We start from the raw sequence: 20189 nt of genomic DNA, 5'->3' as shown, positions 1-20189 counted from the left end.
ATCTGTCCAGCAGATTGATCCTCCATAATATGTGCATCTTGCACAGTCTGTTCACTGATCTCTCGGCCCTGACTAGAGAGATCATCACCTGTCTCCACATCCGCTATCACTCTGGTAATAGATCCTTCGACTTGAGCAGATTCAGTGGGTGTCAACTTCACATTATGAGCACTTTGCACTGGGTCCCTGACCACAGTGCCCTGATCATCAGCAGCAGTTACCACTGTGTTGTCTTGGACTTCAACTGCTGGAACTGCTATCTCTTGAACCACCTCTCGTGGTTCCTCAACATTTCTCTGCACTGGATCACGGATCCCAGTGCCTTCAAACTCTCGAGTCTCCTCTCGAGACATATCCACAGATTCATCAGCATCACCAGCACCATCAATATTCAGATCAACAACAATTTCACCCGAGATGGACCTGGTAGGGGGCACTCTCTCAACCTCAGCGGCCATTGTAGCCTGAGGTTCCCCCTGGGCTTGTGCCTTGTCCTCAAACGGTACTGGAATCACAGAGGGTGTCATCTCTCGAGTCTTAGTGACAGCATTTGAATTGGCTTTCTTAGCCCTTTTTGGCAAAACAACCCTCTTAATCAGTACACCCAGTGGTGTATCATCAGAATCCTCTTCCTCAGATTGGGCTTTCCTTTTGCCTTTTCCCTTAGGCTTTGAGGGAGAGGGTGCAATCTTCACACCCTTAGACTTTGGAGCCTGAGATTTCGTCCTACCCATATAGGTATTTCGATGAATCTCTCTCCCTTCCCTCAACTGCAAACCCTTTAAACTTAGTAAATACTGAACAACAAAGCCGAAACCAACCTTTTTACTGATGGACTGGTTGGTGTTTGAAACTGAGCCTTGCACTTGTAGTTTTAGGAAGTTGAAGATGATGTGCGCCCAATCCATTTGAACGTTGTTCCAGATGGCATGGAGGATTTTGAGGATGTCCAGATTTATCTCATCGGTTCCGGACACCTTGCTGAGGATGAACTTCATGATGAGGTCAGCTGCAATTGCAAACCTCTCCTTCAAATGGAACTTGCGGAGAGCAGAGGTTGCACTGGACGGAGCAGTCTCCAATCGAATTTTGTCCCAGAAGGCTTGCTTGTCTACGCTGTAATCCGAGAGGTGCTTGACTGCCTCCTCTGATGCAGTAAAGTCGAATGCAGCCCTTAGGTCACCCACGGAGGTCGTGATGTCAATCTCATTGAATCGGCTCTCAATCTTGCCCTTTGTGACCTTAGCATTCGCGAACCATTCGGTGAAGTCGAGGTCGTGGATGGTTTGATAATCATGAGTCATATATTTCATGAGGCCGGCCTTCTCGAACTTCTTCAGGACTTTCTCTGCTAGCTTCGGGTTCGTCGAGTGGTTGACGAAACCTTCTCTGTCAAGGATGCTCCCCGCCTTGACCTGCTTGATGAGAGTTTGAATGTGGGCCAACTCTCTCTGGTAAGCATCGGAAGATGAGGTTGATGTTGATGATTCGGACGCCATCGTTGAAAGCTTGATGTTTTGGAGGGAATGTGTACAGTGTTTGGAATTTGGGGATTTTGGGTATTCGGTTTTGAGCTTGAATCCGGGTAAAGAAGATGGGTTTAGCTTTTATATCTTGTGGATTTGGGTCGGATATATGGGTAGGGTTGAGAGTGTAACCCGAATTAGGATCCCGGTTGATTTAAATGAATTGAAAGGTCAGAAAGACCCTTCTATAACGGTTATGTGCATATGATATGGTGATGGTATTTTTGGGAAAGAGTGTGACGGTTTAGGGCGAGAAAGTGAGGTTATAAAATAAGATAACTTTATAAGCATGCTCCCACTAAACACGATAGCGCCCTTAAAACTTGGAAAACCGTCAGTAACCGAAGACCACGTGGCTAACATTAATTTCCAAATTAGCCGTTCCACATATATCCGTTGAATACATCAGTTTCACCTTTCGAAGGTGAACACTTGGCTGTACTAGTTTAAGGATCTTCCCCCTGAGTTATTGATCCCTAAACCTCCTTATTCCTCCGTCTTGACTTGGTTGAACCTATGGCAACATATTCAAGTGGTTAAGGATCTTCCCCCTGAGTGATTGATCCCTAACCCTCCTTATTCCTCCGTCTTTGAGATACATATAAAATCAGTTTGTTATCTTTCGAAGTGATCTCTCGAACTCCCCTTCTTCGAGACATATCGTATATAGCCAAACTGAATGAGTATCTCTCGAACTACCTTTCGAACACAGATTGCAAAAAGAACAAGATTGATTCATCCAAAAGATATCACTAGGAACATTTCCTTGAGTTCATTTAGTGATTTCCAGATACATTACATATGAATCAATATACTATTAGATTCCCTAGAAACTTTTGTTTGGCCTTGGATAGCCATATAGGAATCTAACGTCAGAGCAGGAACTAGCCATCTAAAGTCCTATTTATTCTAGTTATAGAACTAGAGGTGGCTTAATTTTTCTTGTTCTTCTCGACCTCTCCGCTGCTGCACTCCTCACAGGCTCCTTCTCCCTTTTCCTTGGTTCTCCATTTGGTTGAGGGAGATCCTTTTCCAGAATGTGCAGCTGTAAGAGTCCCACTTATACGAGACTCTTCTCCTGATTCCAGTATCCCACCGTTGTGGATCTCCTCGCATTTGGGGATCCATTCACCTTGGATGGGAACAGAATGCTTGCTTGGATTATCAGGAAACTCCGCAATCTGTTCACCCTTAGTTGATTCTGGATAGTTTTCTCCTTGAAAGTCTTTGGACTTGGCTGCCGATTTCCTTCCTCTATACCAGAATGGTATATCGTCTTTTCCTTTCTTCTTCTCCATGAAGAAGTCGATGACATGAATTGCTGAGAAAACCCCTCTATTTATAGCCCAAAAACTTAGCACTGTTAAGTCACGGGATGCTAAATGAATGACCATTCAATGCTGTGTAACTCCAAAGCTGCCATAAAGTTGATGAAACCGCTCCTCACATGCGAAACAGTTCATGGCACTAAATACAAGGAGATAAGATTTGACCGTTCAACCCAATTCTATCATTCCCAATTCTAACCTTAGTTGAGAGAATCTATTTTCACATAACGCCTTTGTGAAAATATCTGCTAGTTGCTCCTCCGTTGCAACATATTCCAAAGTTATATCCTTTTTCTCAACATGGTCTCGGATGAAGTGATATTTTATGTCAATGTGCTTTGTCCTTGAATGTAACACCGGATTCTGAGTAATAGCTATGGCACTAGTGTTGTCACACATAATCTTAACCTCTTTACATTCAACACCATAATCCAGTAATTGTTGCTTCATCCATAAAATTTGAGCACAACAACTTCCGGCTGCTACATATTCTGCCTCAGCGGTACTTGTAGCTATCGAATGCTGTTTCTTGCTAAACCATGAGACAAGTCTTCCACCTAGAAACTGACATGTCTCAGATGTGCTCTTACGATCAATTTTACAACCGGCAAAGTCCGCATCTGAATATCCCATAAGTTCGAAAGATCCACCTCTCGAATACCAAAGTCCAACACTTTGCGTATCCTTGAGATATCTAAGAATCTTTTTAGATGCATTTAAGTGACTCTCCTTAGGACTTGCCTGAAATCTAGCACATACACCTACTGCAAAGGATATATCTGGTCTACTAGCAGTTAAATAAAGAAGAGATCCGACGATACCTCGATACGTAGTTTGATCAACCTCTCGGCCTTCACTGTCAACATCGATGCGTAGAGAGGTTCCCCCATAGGTACTTTGACTGAAGATTTCCCTTCTATATTGTATTTCCTGAGCAGATCCTTGGTGTATTTCTCCTGGTTGATGAAGATACCTTCCTTAAGTTGTCTTACTTGTAGTCCGAGGAAGTAGTTGAGTTCTCCCATCATGCTCATCTCGAACTTCCCTTTCATCAAACTGGAGAACTTCTCGCACAAGTCTGGATTGGTGCTTCCAAAGATGATATCGTCCACATAGATTTGCACCAATAAGATATGATCTCCATCCTTAATTCTAAACAATGTTTTGTCCACTAGGCCTTTGGTGAACCCACACTGAAGTAGAAAACAGGATAAAGTGTTATACCAAGCTCTCGGAGCTTGTTTCAAGCCGTAAAGTGCCTTCTTCAACTTGTATACTTTGTCAGCTCCCACGTCCTTCAAGAAACCCGGAGGTTGTTCAACGTACACCTCTTCTTCAAGAAGTCCGTTCAGAAAAGCGCTCTTGACATCCATTTGATACACTTTGAAGTCTTTGAAGGCGGCATAAGCGAGAAAGATGCGAATGGCTTCGAGACGTGCTACCGGAGCGAAGGTTTCATCAAAATCTATTCCTTCCTCCTGGCAATATCCTTTAGCAACAAGTCTGGCCTTGTTCCTAACAATAACTCCATCCTCATTCATCTTGTTTCTGAAAACCCATTTTGTACCAATGACATTCTGATGATGAGGTCTCGGAACCAGTTCCCAAACGTCATTCCTCTCAAACTGATGAAGTTCCTCTTGCATGGCTTGTACCCAATCAGGATCTCTTAGAGCCTCATCAATCACCTTAGGCTCTATTTGCGATAGAAAGCAAGCAAGCATGCTTTCTATGTATGCTGATCTGGTTCGAACTTTGTCACGTATATCTCCAATCACTTGATCAGCGGGATGACTTCTCAGCCATCTTAGATCGGGTTGTGGCTCCTCAGTTGACTCCTCGAGTGTTGGTTGGGATGTGGGTTGATCATCCATGATCTGGATTGGATTAACTGAGTCAGGAGCATTTTTCTTTGTAGTCTCTTCATCGTCTGATTCTGACTGGAGTTCTGCTACGTTTCGAACTATCGGCTGTTTCCCATCGAGAGGTAAGTCTGATCTCTCGATGGTTTCCAGCTGAGCTTCCTCAGAACTTTCAGCTGCTTCTATTGACTTTGATGGTTGATTAGCTGATGCTTCGTCATCAAAAGAGACATGTACAGATTCCTCAACCACCAATCTCCGCTTGTTGAAGACTCTGAAGGCTTTACTTGTCGATGAGTATCCCAGAAATACTCCATCGTCTGCCTTTTCGTCAAAGGCTCTTAACTGAGTCTTTCCATTGTTGTGGACATAGCATTTGCATCCGAATGTATGAAAGTAGCTTACATTAGGTTTCCTTCCATTCCACAACTCATATGGAGTCTTTCCGACTCCTTTCACGATCAAGGACCGATTTTGGGTATAGCACGCTGTGTTTACTACTTCTGCCCAAAATCCTTGTGATATGTTGGCTTGTGAGAGCATAGTCCTTGCAGCTTCCTTAAGAGTTCTATTCTTCCTTTCAACAATGCCGTTCTGTTGAGGTGTTCGAGCAGCTGACAACTGATGATGAATCCCGTTCTCGCTGCAGTAGCTCTCGATCACTTGGTTAACGAACTCTCCACCTTCATCTGACCGAATCTTGAGTATCGAGACATCATTCTCAACTTGAACTTGCTTCAAAAGATTTGATAGGGCAACTTTTGTCTCGCTTTTCTTGGTTAAGAATATGGTCCAGGTGAATCTTGTGTAGTCATCTACTACCACAAGAGTGTACTTCCTTCCTCTCATGCTGGGTGGATCCACCGGGCCAAATAAGTCCATATGAAGAAGACTTAGTGGTCTGGTAGACGATGTCTCGGCTTTGGTTTTGAAAGAGGATTTGATCTGTTTGCAACGTTGACATGCCTCACAAATCTTGTCCTTCCGAAACGTGACTTTGTGCAGTCCTTCCACAAGATTCCTCTTAGTAAGCTTGTTGATGGTTTTGAAGTTTAGGTGGCTAAGCTTACTGTGCCAATCCCAGCATAAGTCCTCTTTGCTCCTTGCTAGCATACATAGGGATGGTTTGGCAGATCTCCAATCCACTATGTACATGTTTCCTTTCCTTGTTGCTTCCAGGACGACTTCGAGAGATTCCTCTTGTATGATCTGGCACTTGCTTTTGGTGAAGATAACTTTGTAGCCCTTGTCACAGAATTGGCTCGTGCTAAGGAGATTGAACTTGAGCCCTTCAACGTAGGATACTTCCTTGATCACCAAATCATTCTTATGAATCTCACCAACAGCCTTCGTGTGTCCTTTCTTCTCGTTGTCTCCAAATGTCACCAAGGGACCTTCGATAGGGTGGATGTTCTCTAGCAATGTTAGATTTCCCGTCATATGTCTCGAATATCCACTATCAATGAACCATACGTCCCTGGTGTCCTGCATGCAAATCAAGCAGATTTAGGTACCCAAACTTTGGGTCCTGGTTGGTTAGTAAGTTTAGGCATCCATTTATACCTTGGGCCCATTACTCCAAGCCTAGGTGCAATGTAGCCGTTATACGATTGATAATCATAAGGAATGCTAGCAAAGACTCTGGGCCTCTTAGGTGCATAAATCAGCTTAGGTTGAGGCTTGACCTCGAACTTACGCACCATGCCCTTCATGGCCTGTTTGGTCACGTGGTACCGTTGAAACTGAGGTTTATTCCACGGTTCATATTCTTGTGACCAATCCTCATCAGATGGGTAGTGTCTGCCTTCCTCCATCCGTGAGTTCCTAACTCTATGGATCTCAGACCTTCCATATTTGCCTTGAGGCGCATTATATGGAATGTAGCTTCTTTTGTACTTGGAATAGCCTTGCGAGAGATAGCTAGGTGATCTTTCGATATTGTTAACCCGGCCATTCTTCGTAGCTTTCCTATACTTTCCATTGCTGGTGTATAGACGGTTTGTGAATAGCTACCCTGGTCTTTCATGTTGGTCCTTTATGACCTTTATTCGGTTTGGATTGAGATCCTCCATTACTTGAAGTTCCCAAACCGTTGGTCTGCTTATCTCTCGAGAGACAGTTCTGACGGAACCCTAGTCCGGTTCTATCATTCGTAGGTCTATGATCATTTACCATTTTCTCCACTGCTTTGGAGGAATTAGTAAACGATGCAATAACCTCTCTAAGATTAAGCTCTCTAGCCTCTCGAGCTTTGCACTCTTCCTTAAGTTGGATTATTTCAGCTTCTAAATTGCTTACTTTGAGATTTAGCTCTGAATTCTCTTTCGAGACATTCTTAAGCATTTCTCTTTCAGCAATTAGTCTGCTGTTCTCCTCCAGAACTTTAGCATGAGTGCTATTAGCGATGTTGAGGTCCCTCCTGAGTAATTCCATGGTCTCGAAGGGATCCTCATCGCTTCTAAAAGAAGAACATTGGGAAGTAGAGATAGAGTAGCGAAATGTAGAAGTGGAGGTTACCTCATTGTTAATAGCCATTAAGCATTGATCCTCCTCTTCTGTAGTGTATAAACAGATGAGCCCCCTCTCATCTTCTGAGCTGCTGCTGCTCTCGTTGGAGCTTGATGTCTCGGACTCCTCGATTGCCTTCTCAAGTTCCTCAGCCACAAGCGCCTTCCTGCGCGAATGCGTCTTTGATGAACTTTTGAAGCCTCCTTGTGTTGGCTTCTCTCTGGATTCCTCTTTCCTCCTGGAATCCTTGCCTTCTTGGCCTTGATATTTGCTTACCGGTGGGTAAGGACATTCGGCCTTGAAATGCCCCGGTCTCCTGCAGTTATAGCATAGACCTTGGTTTTCTTCCTCCGTCCTTCTGGATGGATATCTTTCATTTTTCCTTCTTGAGGAGGAAGGTGAACTTGTATTGCTCTCCGGTGTCTTCTTCATGAACTTCCTGAATTTTCTCATAAAAAGAGCAAATTGTTCGTCAGATAAGAGATTTGTGGGATTAGGATCTGACCTTGAGGAGGTGGATGGTTGATCAGCAACCAGTGCCACATTCCGTCTGTCCACCACGTCCTCATCTTTCGGAAACATCTCAAATTCGAAGGCTTTGAGATCTCTACATAGTTGGTCGGTTGTGGTGTTCTTCAGATCCCTGTGATCGCGCATTGTGATCACCTTCATCTCCCACTCCTTGGTAAGGCCTCGTAAGACCTTCAAGTTTAGCTCCTTTTGTGGGATCTCCTTCTTGAGATCACTAATCTCGGTTGACAACTTCATGAACCAAGATTCCATGCTGTCGATGCTCTCTCCTGGCTTCATCTTGAAGTCCTCGAACTTCTTCATCGCCACAGTGAGCTTGTTCTCCTTTTCCTGTTCATCACCTTCACCAATCAACATCAAAGTATCCCATATCTCTTTTGCCGTGGTGCACTTTCTGACTCTTGGGAAGATGGTTTCGTCTATAGCTCTGAAGAGGATATCCTTGGCAATGTTGTCAAGGTTGTTTCTCTTCCTATCATCACTCGTCCATTCTTCCTTAGGTTTTGGTACGTACTTTGGTGTGTCTTTGGTTTGCTCTGCAAAAGTGTTGACCATTAAGATCTTGACTGGTCCAGTTGATATAAGCTCGACCATCTCATATGGAGGGCTGATAAGTACGCAAGCATGCGTGTCTTCCAGTCATCGAACCTGCTAAGATCAAAAAGAAGATGTCTCGACAACATGCTGTCCATATTGAAAATTATCTCGTGCTTTGAAAACTTTTTAAAAGATTTTTCAAAGAAGGATCTCTAGGCAATATAAACAAAGGTTTATATCGATCAGAGAGCTTGCTCTGATACCAATTGTTGGTCCCAAGGGGATGGGGTACAAGTCTAGAGGGGGGGCTGAATAGACTTGTATAAGATTTTTGCAAATCTTTTTCGACCTCTCGTGTGTATTGGACTTAGGATGTTTAGGTCCGATACCTCACAAGACGAAGACAAAGTTTTATGCGCAGCGGAAAAGTTATCCCCTTTTAATTTGCACGAGTTTGAGTTAGTTCGAGAGGTGTGGTTATATGCAGTGCAGCTCGAGAGATAGTTAGCGAGAGGTAAAAACAGAAAGTAAATGCGAGAGAGATTTTTAAGTGGTTCGGCCAACCCGCCTACGTCCACTCTTCTTCTAGAAACTCCCTAGAAGGATTGCACTAAAACTTCCCTTTTTAGTACAATATTGAGCGCTTGAGCTTTGATCACGAAGCCCGCCTCAAGCCTCAGGTTTTTCGCCCGCTTCTTGTTACTCCACCTCTCGAGCACTTGAGCTTTGATCACCAAGCCCGCCTCAAGCCTCAGGATCTTCACAAGACAGCTCCCAGGTTACTCCGCCTCTTCTTGCCTTCTCCAAAGCAAGGTTGTTCCGGTTGTCACAGGTTGAGTGTAACAATCTCCAATCTGACCAAAAGCTTTCGTTGGATAATCTTCCTTGTAGTGTAGCTTCGGTCACCTTCTAGATGTGTAGTAGTTTAAGCTTTGTAACTCTCTCAAAACACTAAGATGTGTTTTCTTGCTGTTATGAATATCAAGTATGATATTCCAGATTAAGCACTTGCACTTTTGAACGTTTGAACTAGACACCTCTTATGATAGCTTGAATTTTTCGAACTTCTCTGAATTTGTGTCTTCACGTCCTTATATATGAGAGTTGAGGAATAATTCCGTTGGAGGGAAAATTATTCCGTTTGAAATCTGTCTCCCATGCCGATCATGGGACTTGCATATATTTAGCATGTTTCATGGAGTGGTGGTCTTGTAACTTGAACCTTTTGTCTTGTAATGAATATCCCATATTCCACTATCTTGAGTCCATACTTCACTTACTTCTTTTGGTAAAAGTTACTCTTTTTATATTCCCATTGATCCTCGTTTTAGGGAATAAGACCGACCTCTGATTGGTGCATCTTCTATCCGTTGGTTGTGGAGTTCTGACGTGGCATCCACTTCCGGCTGTTCTATTTTCTCATAATACTCTGTCAGCACCTCCTTAATATTTTATCTCCGTGATATTCTTTTTCTCCAAACTTAGATTACTTTATCTATGCGTGTTAACTGCCGTTCAGTTCATTGGAGAAGTGCTAGTCTATCGAGACCAAAAATTGATGTCTCGACTACTTGATGTCTCGATCTCATGTCTCGAACTGGATTGATGTTTTGAGAGATTCCATCTCTCGAACTCTGCTTATGTCTCGAGACTTAGTTGATGTCTCGCAGACCCTTATTCCTCCAGTGATGTCTCGTGCCTTCTTCTGATCTATCTATAAGCTTACAACACGAAACTTCTAAGATGTTCAAACAAGTTCACCTTAAGCTTAAATAATTTCCGAGTTGAGCTCAATTACCCGGTTGTATTTTCGCTCTTAGTTTACTTGTCGAACTTACATATATTTCCTATCTATCGAGACTTAGGGGATTGAATATTACATTTGGTATCATCAAAACCTATTACAGTATGTTCCTAACATTGTTCGCATGAAGGGCATCTAACTCCGCTTGCAGGGCATCTCGCCAACATTTGAAACGAACGACTTCATTGTAATTCTTTGGTTCAACTACACTAGAAGTAGCTAACACAAACCGTTTATGCACAGGAGAAAGCTTGTCATAAGAAATAACATGCTGCAAATGCACAGGAGAAAGCTTGTCATAAGAAATAACATGCTGCAACAAGTGTGGTGTGTTTCGGAGTTGGACACAAGCATGCTGCAACAAGTGTGGTGTGTTTCGGAGTTGGACACAAGTAGAAGACAAACCATTTCGCACCAAGTGGCAGTGGTAATCCTTCAAATATGATGGTTTAGTTCTAGTGCGTGTTGATCGACGCAATATGGGAATGGGGGAACCAGAAGCATTCGTTTGGCCAATGTCTATTGTACTTTGTTCAAGAATATTTGTTTGGTTTGTAGAAGCACTGGGATGATCACCATGCAAAACAAGCTGGTTAGTATGAGAATGTGACACCCCCAACCTCACACCGGCTGAGATAGCTAAAGCTTAACACAACAGCTGCCAATCTCAACCATCAAACGAAAACATAGCGGAAGCGATTTAAAACCTAAGGGGCGTCATGCCACATCTAGGTATAACACAGCCTAGATGCACAGGCTAATCAAAAAAACGGACTAAGCTGTCATAGATATAAACCAAGATAAAATTCTCAAAACATAATCCACAATCATCGAAAGTACTCAAACCACTAATCCAGAGTATACTAATAATATCTCAGGGCANGCTCACAGGAACTTGAAACAGAACGATTCAAAGGAACAAAGATTCAACGGAAGGCTGAAAAGAGAACGATTGCTCAACTAGTCCTAAACTCAAAAACATACTAACACGCAACTAAGCTCAAGCACATACTACACCTCTAACATTCTAAACTTATAACCTACCCAACCCAAACTAGCATGCAAGAACTAAACTAGCTACTTACTTAGGTAAAAAGGATTCCTAACAAAGATCTAACATAAGCACGGAAGCTATCAACTGAACTGGGTGACCTCCTCATGCCGAACTGCTTGGAACTGATTTCTCATCACATCCCCCATATCCAAGGTCGCTCCTTTGGCCATGTGGTTGGATCACACCGCCTTCACGGACTTCATTGCTTGCCGGTGCACTTCTCTTGACTGGGCGTCCAAAATTCTTGTTGGCTTCTCTTCGTAAGATAGAGCATCTTCGAACGTTACGACTTCCAGGTGGATATCACGAAGCGCATCATGTACATATATCTTCAGCAGCAAACGTGAAACGCATCACGCATCTAGTCTAACTTGGTCGGCATACGACTCCTATTGATCATGGGCAGCTTTCACTCTTTCGTGAACCAACTCAACTTTTCCGATGACACATGTAGACGCTACGATCTTAGGGTCACTTGATTTACCAAATCTTCCCAACTGAACGAGCTGCTACACTTCTTTGCTTTAACCTTTTGACAGCTTAGGCGAACTCCATTTTCTTGAAAGATCCAACTCAGAACCATTGCATAAGGATAATTCGTATTGGGGACAGAAGGTTAGAACTAGTACGGTAGTACATATAGAGAAAGTATTTATAGAGGGCATGCTTATTAAGAAAACGTTGACCCAACAAGGAAAGAGAATGAAAGGTTTAAGGTGTAAGGTTTAAGAACAGTCGTTGATTAAGAATAGAATCAAGAGTTATCAAGGTTGCGACTTAGGGAATGCGGTTGTCACCTTGCACAAGGTATTTTCAAGAAGCACACAAGGTCGACGTTCGAGCGGATGGAAATGATTTTTCAATAGAAAGTGGTGTCAAGTTCTTTTAAGGAAAAGAGAAGAGCTTGTCTTTGAAAGAAAATAAGGACGAGGTTCGAAGAGATCAAAAGAATTTCTCAATCAAGAGAATATTAAGTTCTTTCAACAACAGAGAAGGAACGAAAAGAACTTGGCTTCGAGAACAGATAAGGGCAAGATTGAAAACACAAGAGGAGTTTTCCAACGTTAGGGTATTTACCTTACTCCAAGAGGTGCAAGAATTTAAGTTTCAAGAGGAATCATGAACGAGGTTTTAAAACAAACTGAAAGGTTGTCTGAACGAAAGGATATACAATTTTCCAAGGGAATGAGAGAGGTTCGGTTTCAAGGGACGATAGCAATGAGGTCTAGAAAGATAGAAAGGATTCTTTAACGGTAGGGTATGCACTTTTCCAAAAAGAAAAGACAAATCCAGTTTCAAGCTAAGATGAGATAGGGATTTAGAACAGGTAGAAGGGATGTTTCAACAAGAAGGCATTTAGGGTTTCGAGAAACAAAGAGATTTTTAGTTTCCAAGATTAGATAGGAATGCTGATTAGAATAAAGAGAAGGGATTTCCTAATGGAAGGGTAATTGGGGTTTCAAGGAATTAAGAGAAATTCGGCTTTAAGAAGGTCAAGGAGTCTCTCAACTCTAAACGATTTCTTCGGGTTGACGATTCGATTACGACACTCTGACTGATTGATAGATCTTGCCTTGCTCCCCAACGCAACGCTGACTTGAGATTCGAACAAGCTCTACATGTAAACTATGATTCGCACAACCTTATTACTCCAAGAGAGGCTGAAGGCGATTCATCGCGGATGATTGATGGGTGCAGAACGAGAGATTTCCGAGGAAGCTTCATAAAGAGGGTAAGATTAGTTAGGAAGGTACCACTCGATCTTAAAAAGGGGTTCGCCTATGATTAACGGTGATCTGAGAAACCGAGTTTACTTCTTTGTACTTGAAGGTTGCAACTCCTAACTTGTTCCTTCGTTGTCGCTTCAGGGATGGGTAGGACCGTCTCACGGCTTGGGCATCCCAACTTCAAATTCTAATTCTTCATGTAATGTTAACTCCGAGCTTAGCTTGCACAAGGTTCTTCATCACTAATCCCGAAAGCTCCTGTTTGGCGTGCTTTAACTCTTGCTTCTGACGGAACGCGAGTGTAGATAACTCTTCCTTAGAATACCCGAGGATTAAGCTAGCCTTTAGGTTTACTTCCGTTGGTCTTGATCTTTTGACGATTGATCTTCTGCTAGCTTGTCTCGCTATTCCTTAGTTCTTTCTTGCCATCATTCCTTCGAGTGTTTACACAAGATTCCTCATGGCCGATCTGACCATTCCTACTTGGCGTGTTTTAACTCTTCCTTGACGCACCAGCACCCACCATTGCCGTTCCCTCATAGCCGAGGGTCTTCAAGTCTTCAGTCTTCGAGCTCCAGTTGCTTTCTTCATCTTGTGTCGAACTTCAGCTGCACGAACCCGTTCTTCAAGCCTTGAGTTTGGAGAAGACTTTGTAGACGAGGCTGCACGCGCGAGTACGCCAACTTCCGGGGAACGTAGATGGTTGTCGTTGACTCCGAACCGTGCGTAGATTAGTCTTCTTTGACGAGCCGCCCCTCTTCTGGTTGCTCAAACGCATACGGGGATATCCATCGTTTCTTATCCACCGACTACTTATTTCTATTCTAAGGCAGGCTTCTAGGCAAACTAAAACGAAGCAACTTAACTAAAAACGATTAAAACTTACCCGAGAAGACGAGCCGCAAGCTGCAAACAACAAGGTTAACAAAGCACATATAACATAAACAGATAAGGCGTGTCCTCACCGCGATTCCTAGAATTCACACATCCTAGGATTCTCAAAACATCTTAATTGCTACTGATCAAGTCCTAGAGTCTCAAAAGTTCAACCCTAGGATTCCTACTTAGACCTCAACACAGGCTCTGATACCAACTGTGACACCCCCAACCTCACACCGGCTGAGATAGCTAAAGCTTAACACAACAGCTGCCAATCTCAACCATCAAACGAAAACATAGCGGAAGCGATTTAAAACCTAAGGGGCGTCATGCCACATCTAGGTATAACACAGCCTAGATGCACAGGCTAATCAAAAAAACGGACTAAGCTGTCATAGATATAAACCAAGATAAAATTCTCAAAACATAATCCACAATCATCGAAAGTACTCAAACCACTAATCCAGAGTATACTAATAATATCTCAGGGCACACAGGCCAAAACCAAAGTCTAAACAAGGTAAACTAAGGCTAAACATCCTCATAAGNTAAATTCACCCCTTACAAATTAAATACAAGAATTAGCCCATAAGATGTCTTAGAAACAATATATATATATATAATGTATGATCAAGAATGTGGGCTTGTAGGATTATTTAATTACAAAGGTTGTAAGGGTCCAAATTAAATAAAATCCCTTACAAGAATAAATTCAATTAGTTGGGCTCTTGATTAGAATAATTAAATTAGGCTCAAGAAATATATACATATATATATATATATATATCAAATTGAAGGAATTAGCCCAATTGGAATTAAATTAAATTGCCCAAGGAATTAATTATCGAACGAAAGGCTTGAACGAATTTACGGGGTGTTACAGAGAATCTGCAGAAATATCATTACTCTCATTACCATCAAGAATATTTGTTTGGTTTGTAGAAGCACTAGGATGGTCATCATGCAGAACAAGCTGGTTAGTATGAGAATCTGCAAAAATATCATCACTTTCATTACCAACCAAAGTATCACCCTTTTCATTATTTGTGGTCTCATGTTCAACTAGATTTTCAGTAACTGCAGTGTTAGGTGCTTCTTGTTGTACTCTACCCACTAGACTTGGCTCATTCTGTGCTGAAAAATCAAAAGGAGATGGTTCAGTTATATCATTTGATGAAGGAAAACTTGAGCTTCCAGAGAAACTGGCTATAGGCAGAGAACCAATTTGAGTGGATTTACACTCTAAGGAGTCCCAATTAGGATTGGCTGCAGCAAAAGGAAATCGAGTTTCATAAAACAACACATCTCGAGATACAAATATATTTCTGTTCTGCAAATCGTAAAGCTTATACCCCTTCATCCCTCTTTCAAAACCAAGAAACACACAAGGCCGAGCTCGGGGTGCAAACTTATGCCGGTTCACACGCTTGGTAGTGGCATACGCCAAACACCCAAAAACCCGTAAGTTATCAATATTTGCCGCTTTACCAAAAAGAATTTCAAAAGGTGTTCAGTTAGCAATCACAGGAGAAGGAAGCCTATTAATCAAATACACAACATGCGCAATACAATCAGTCGAGAAACTTTCAGGTAAAGAAGCTTGGAACAGTAGCACTCTTGCTACATTTAAAATGTGTTGGTGCTTGCGTTCCACCACACTATTCTGTTGTGGAGTTTCAACACAAGACGTTTGATGCTCAATTTTTTTGAAGCATAAAATTCTTTCATTTTGAATTCCAACCCATTATCAGTTCGAATAACACGCACGCACATTGAAAATTGTGTTGCAACATATTGAATAAAATTCTGCAAACACGTGCGTGTTTCGGCCTTAGCTTTCATGAGACATACCCAAATCATACGACTATGATCATCAACTATAGTAAGAAAAAAACAATGCCCATAAATTGAAGGGGTATGAAAAGGACCCCAAATATCTACATGGATCAACTCAAAACAGTGACTAGTAAAACTTTCGCTAACTGGAAAAACTAATCGTTTTTGTTTAGCCAAATGACAAATCTCACAAATAAAATTGGAATCACTATTTATGGACTCATTATGCAATTCTTTTATTCGACGAAATGAAGCATGACCCAAGCGATAATGCCAAATATCAAAACATTGTGTAGAAGAAGTAACAAAAGAGCGTGGATAATTTGCCTTCATCTCCCTTTTATTCAAAAGAAGCCGGTACAGCCCTTTGTCCTCCTTAGCTAAACCAATCTCCTTCCGGCCCTTGCCCATCTGAATCACACAATAGTCAGCAAAAAAAGACAGACTACAACAAGAGTCTTTAGTTAATTTGCTTACTGAAATCAAGTTAAGTTCAAAACCTGGAACACACAACACACCTTTGAGACTAATGTGCTCAGTTAATTTAACAGAACCTATGTGTGTAACAACTTCTTTAATCCAAGTTGGCAAAACCACGGACACATTTTGAACTCGAAAAGAATTGAAAAGACCGGTAACGGAGTTTATTATGTGATCAGTAGCCCCAGTATCAAATATCCAATCAGTGTATAAAGAAGAATGTTTACCCTTATCATCATCCTGCATGGGGCGAAAGGTGGTATAAACTGCACTCTTCATCTTACTTTGTTGAGCACCAGTAGGTAAATGAGAATTTTGAGGGTTCCCAGAACTAATAATGGCATTTACCTTGCTTTCAACCCCAATGTCAGAATTTACTCCAACGTTAAAACAACCATCTAGGATCTTTGTAGAACCAACTGAATTAAACAAAGTACCAACAGAGTTTGCAGCAGGCCTTTGATTACTATTATGTTTACCTCGGCTTTTGAAACCCGAAGGATATCCATGTATTCGGTAACACTTTTCTACGGTATGTCCCATATAACCACAAAAACTGCAAACAACCATTTTTATTGTTGGTGGAATTGAACTTACGTTGAAAAGACTTACCTGACGATACTGGCGGTCCAGCAGCAAGAACCATACTTGAACTGTCCTCAGTACGCCCAAGACCAGTATTGCCGTGGAAAACCTCTCGCTCTTGTTGTTGAATAAGAAAACAAACTCTGCCTACTTTAGGCAGTGGGGTCATCACCATGATCTGAGACTTCTTCATTCCCCCGTAAACGTCACTCAGGCCTCTTAGAAAGGTGGTGACAAGTTCTTGTTGATGGCGCTCCTGAATCTTAGTCAATAACCCGCACCTGCATCTCTGTTCACAGAGACATGTTGGTAAAGGCAACAGGTTTAACAACTCATCCCAAAGTAGCTTGAACCATGTGAAATATTCATTAACAGATAGGTCTCCTTGTTTCATACTATAGATTTCTCCTCGTAGGTCTGCGATACGAAATACGTCTCCTTGGGAAAAACGTTCTTTCTTCAAGTCATCCCATACTTCTTTGGCAGTATCAAGCCAAAGAACACTTTGAGCAATTATGGGAATGACTGAATGTAGAATCCAAGATAGAACCATATTATTGGCCCTTTCCCAAGCTGTGTAACAGGCTTCCATTTTGTTAGGAATTTTAATAGTGCCGTCAACAAAACCATGCTTGTTTTTTGATAATAAAGCCATTTTCATGGCTCTACTCCAAGTATGGTAATTGGTCTCCTTTAAAGGCGTCGTGACCAATATCAATGAAGGATTTTCTCCTGAGTGCACATAGTACGGGCTGCTTGAATCGGTAGGGTCAAAAACAACCGCTACTTGGGGTGTTTGCTGTGTTTGATTTTCTGTCATTAATGGTGTAGATGATCCCTTAAAAATGGCTCAGATACCATGTGAGAAGCTTAGGATACGGAAGCACATGTAAAAGAAGAATAAGGAGCGTGGTTTTATTTACGGCAAAAGCTCACCTATTCTGACTACAGGGAGCACAAATTTATACAATAAAATGCCTAACAAATAGGCAACAAACAGAGAATATGAAAAAGAATAGGACCCTCTTGTTACTTAAAATGCAAAAATAACTAACGTTATTGACTGGCTCCAACAACCATGGTCAAAATATTTACACCAGAGAGCATGATCCCTCCGTAATTTGTTGTAGCCTTGATGGAGGGGAGAACCTGAGAAATAAGATTATCAGCCTCAATGAAACCACCATTAGTGGCTGCTAGCCGGGATGCAGGCAATCCCAAAAATAGTTTTCTGGTGGGAATGGTTGACCAATAAGTGTTCCAATAGTTCAAAAGATTTTTGGCGCCGTCGATGCTGTTGTACTGACAGGGAGGATTGTTGTAAAATTGCACCCAGACGGAGTCGAAAACAGCAGTGTCTATGGCATCCTACAGGTACCAATCACGGAATAAGCATTGAGGAGCTGCTGCCAAGTACACTTCTTGTCCGCCTTGCCCAAATTCCTTTAAGGCCTTGGCCAATACGGTGTACAATGATGGGGTGCTGGTGTTGGGTCTCACTATAGCAAAATCAATTCCATCTAGGCTTACAGGCCCTAGTGGCCTTGACGCTGACTGCCCTCCAAGATAATTATCCCACAGATATTGTGCCACATTCCTGCACGCACAATTAAAATATAATATAATATAATAGTCGAATTAAAATGATATTTTAGTGTTGTTACGTTATGATGAACATATTGAATTGTATGCCTAAAATGAAACTGATCGAATAGCTCATAGAATTAAAATGTTATTTTAGTTTTGTTATAATGAACATATTCTATGCATAAAATGAAGTTGCTCAAATAGCAAAACTCATAGATCGAGATAATGAACATACACTACTACAAAAATAACATATAACGTCGATTTTTTAAAAATTCACGTCCTTAGTAATTACGGATTTTTTTAAAAAAAACAACACGACGTTGGTATTTTTAAAATCCAACGTCGTATATTTTTAAAACAAAATAAAAAATATATATGACGTCGCTTTTTCAAAAACCGACGTCGTAATTTGTACCGTGGTTTTTTTTTTTGTTTCATTAGGTTACGACGTAGGTTTTTTAAAAACGGATGTCTTATCCTTTTACAAAAAAATTAATTACAATTTTTAATTTTTTTAAATAACGATTCGATGTCAGTTTTTTTAAATAAATGACGTTGTAACTTAAAATATTTTTAAAAAATAATTTAAAATTTGAATAAATAATTTAAAATATAAAATTTTAATTAATTTATTTTTTAAATCATACTAACACAAAACGCAAGCTCTTGTCTTACACCATGCTCATTACTTTTGTTTTTTAAAGGACAACATGCTCATTACTTTTATTTTTTAAAGGACACCATGTTTTTTTTTTTTTTGAAAGGACACCATGTTCATTACTAAAATAAGGGGATTGGACCATCTAAGGAAAAGTGAAAGAACTTTCCCCCATGTGATAACAACTTTATTTATATATATATACCTCTTGCACTAATATATATTTAGATTATTTCATTCTACAACAACATGGACACATAGTTCAAATTATCATATTTACTAGTTTTTTCACGTGCATTGTTTACGCTGGAACTTGAATGACAATCTCATGCGAGATGCTTGCACAACAAAATTGTTACCAATTAGCTTATTGGTTATCACACATCCCGGAGCCTCTAACAACCCAAAATTCTATAGTTGAGCAAATTGCCATTTTGGTCTACTGACTATAGGGGTCTTTTTAATTGCAATCCACGACTTTCAAAACTGTTAATTGCATACCATGACTATTCAATTTTTATCAGTTTTTGTCACTCGGGCCAAATTACCGGCCAAATGTCGTCGAAAAATTCTATAGGGGTCTGTTTTCTTCTTATCCGGCGGACCATCTGCTGTTTCTTGCCTTTTGGATGCAATTTCAAGAAGATGGAACTTGAAGCAAATAAAAAATCAAACTTAACAAGAAATCCAGCCCACCACTGCCATGGTTTTGCTGCATTGTGCCGCTGCCGAAAGCTCGCTGCTCACGCCTGACGGGGAAGAGAAGGATCACTGGACAACACTGTTGGTTCTTCGCTCCACCGCTGCTCATAGTTGCCGCTGGGAAAAACGGAGATGAGGAAGGATGTTGATCGTCGGAGAGGGGGCCACTGTTGTTCGTCGCTAGAGGAGAGCCAAGGTCGCCATTGTTCCGCCGGAGAGGAACCAGAGCTGCCGCCGATCGAAGCTGCTCGGAGAGAACACATTTACATGCTCTAGTTTGCTACAGAGGATGTTGACGCTACGCTGGAGGGAGAACACCGCCGTCTGCTGCTCTGTTCATCGCGAAGGCGTCACCGGAAAAGCGCAAGAACGCCGGAGATGAAGAATAGACATGTGAAATTACTAAAATAACCCTCATTATTTTAGGGTTTAGAATTTTTCGGCGAATTTGGCCGATAATTTGGCCGGAGTGACCAAAATTGATAAAAATTGAACAGTCATGGTATGCAATTAACAGTTTTGAAAGTCGTGGACTGCAATTAAAAGGACCCCTATAGTCAGTGGACCAAAATGACAATTCGC

At 41.5% G+C, this 20189-nt stretch overlaps 1 pseudogene; it reads right to left on the bottom strand.

Moving 5' to 3' along the window:
• Positions 1 to 9608: 9608 nt before the first annotated feature.
• On the bottom strand, positions 9609 to 19870 carry LOC116015724 (annotated as a pseudogene).
• Between the last annotated feature and the right edge of the window lie 319 nt (positions 19871 to 20189).

The sequence above is a fragment of the Ipomoea triloba genome, chromosome 4, assembly GCF_003576645.1.
Source record: "Ipomoea triloba cultivar NCNSP0323 chromosome 4, ASM357664v1".
NCBI classification, from domain to species: Eukaryota; Viridiplantae; Streptophyta; class Magnoliopsida; order Solanales; family Convolvulaceae; genus Ipomoea; species Ipomoea triloba.
This window is presented reverse-complemented; position numbering and strand designations above follow the sequence as displayed.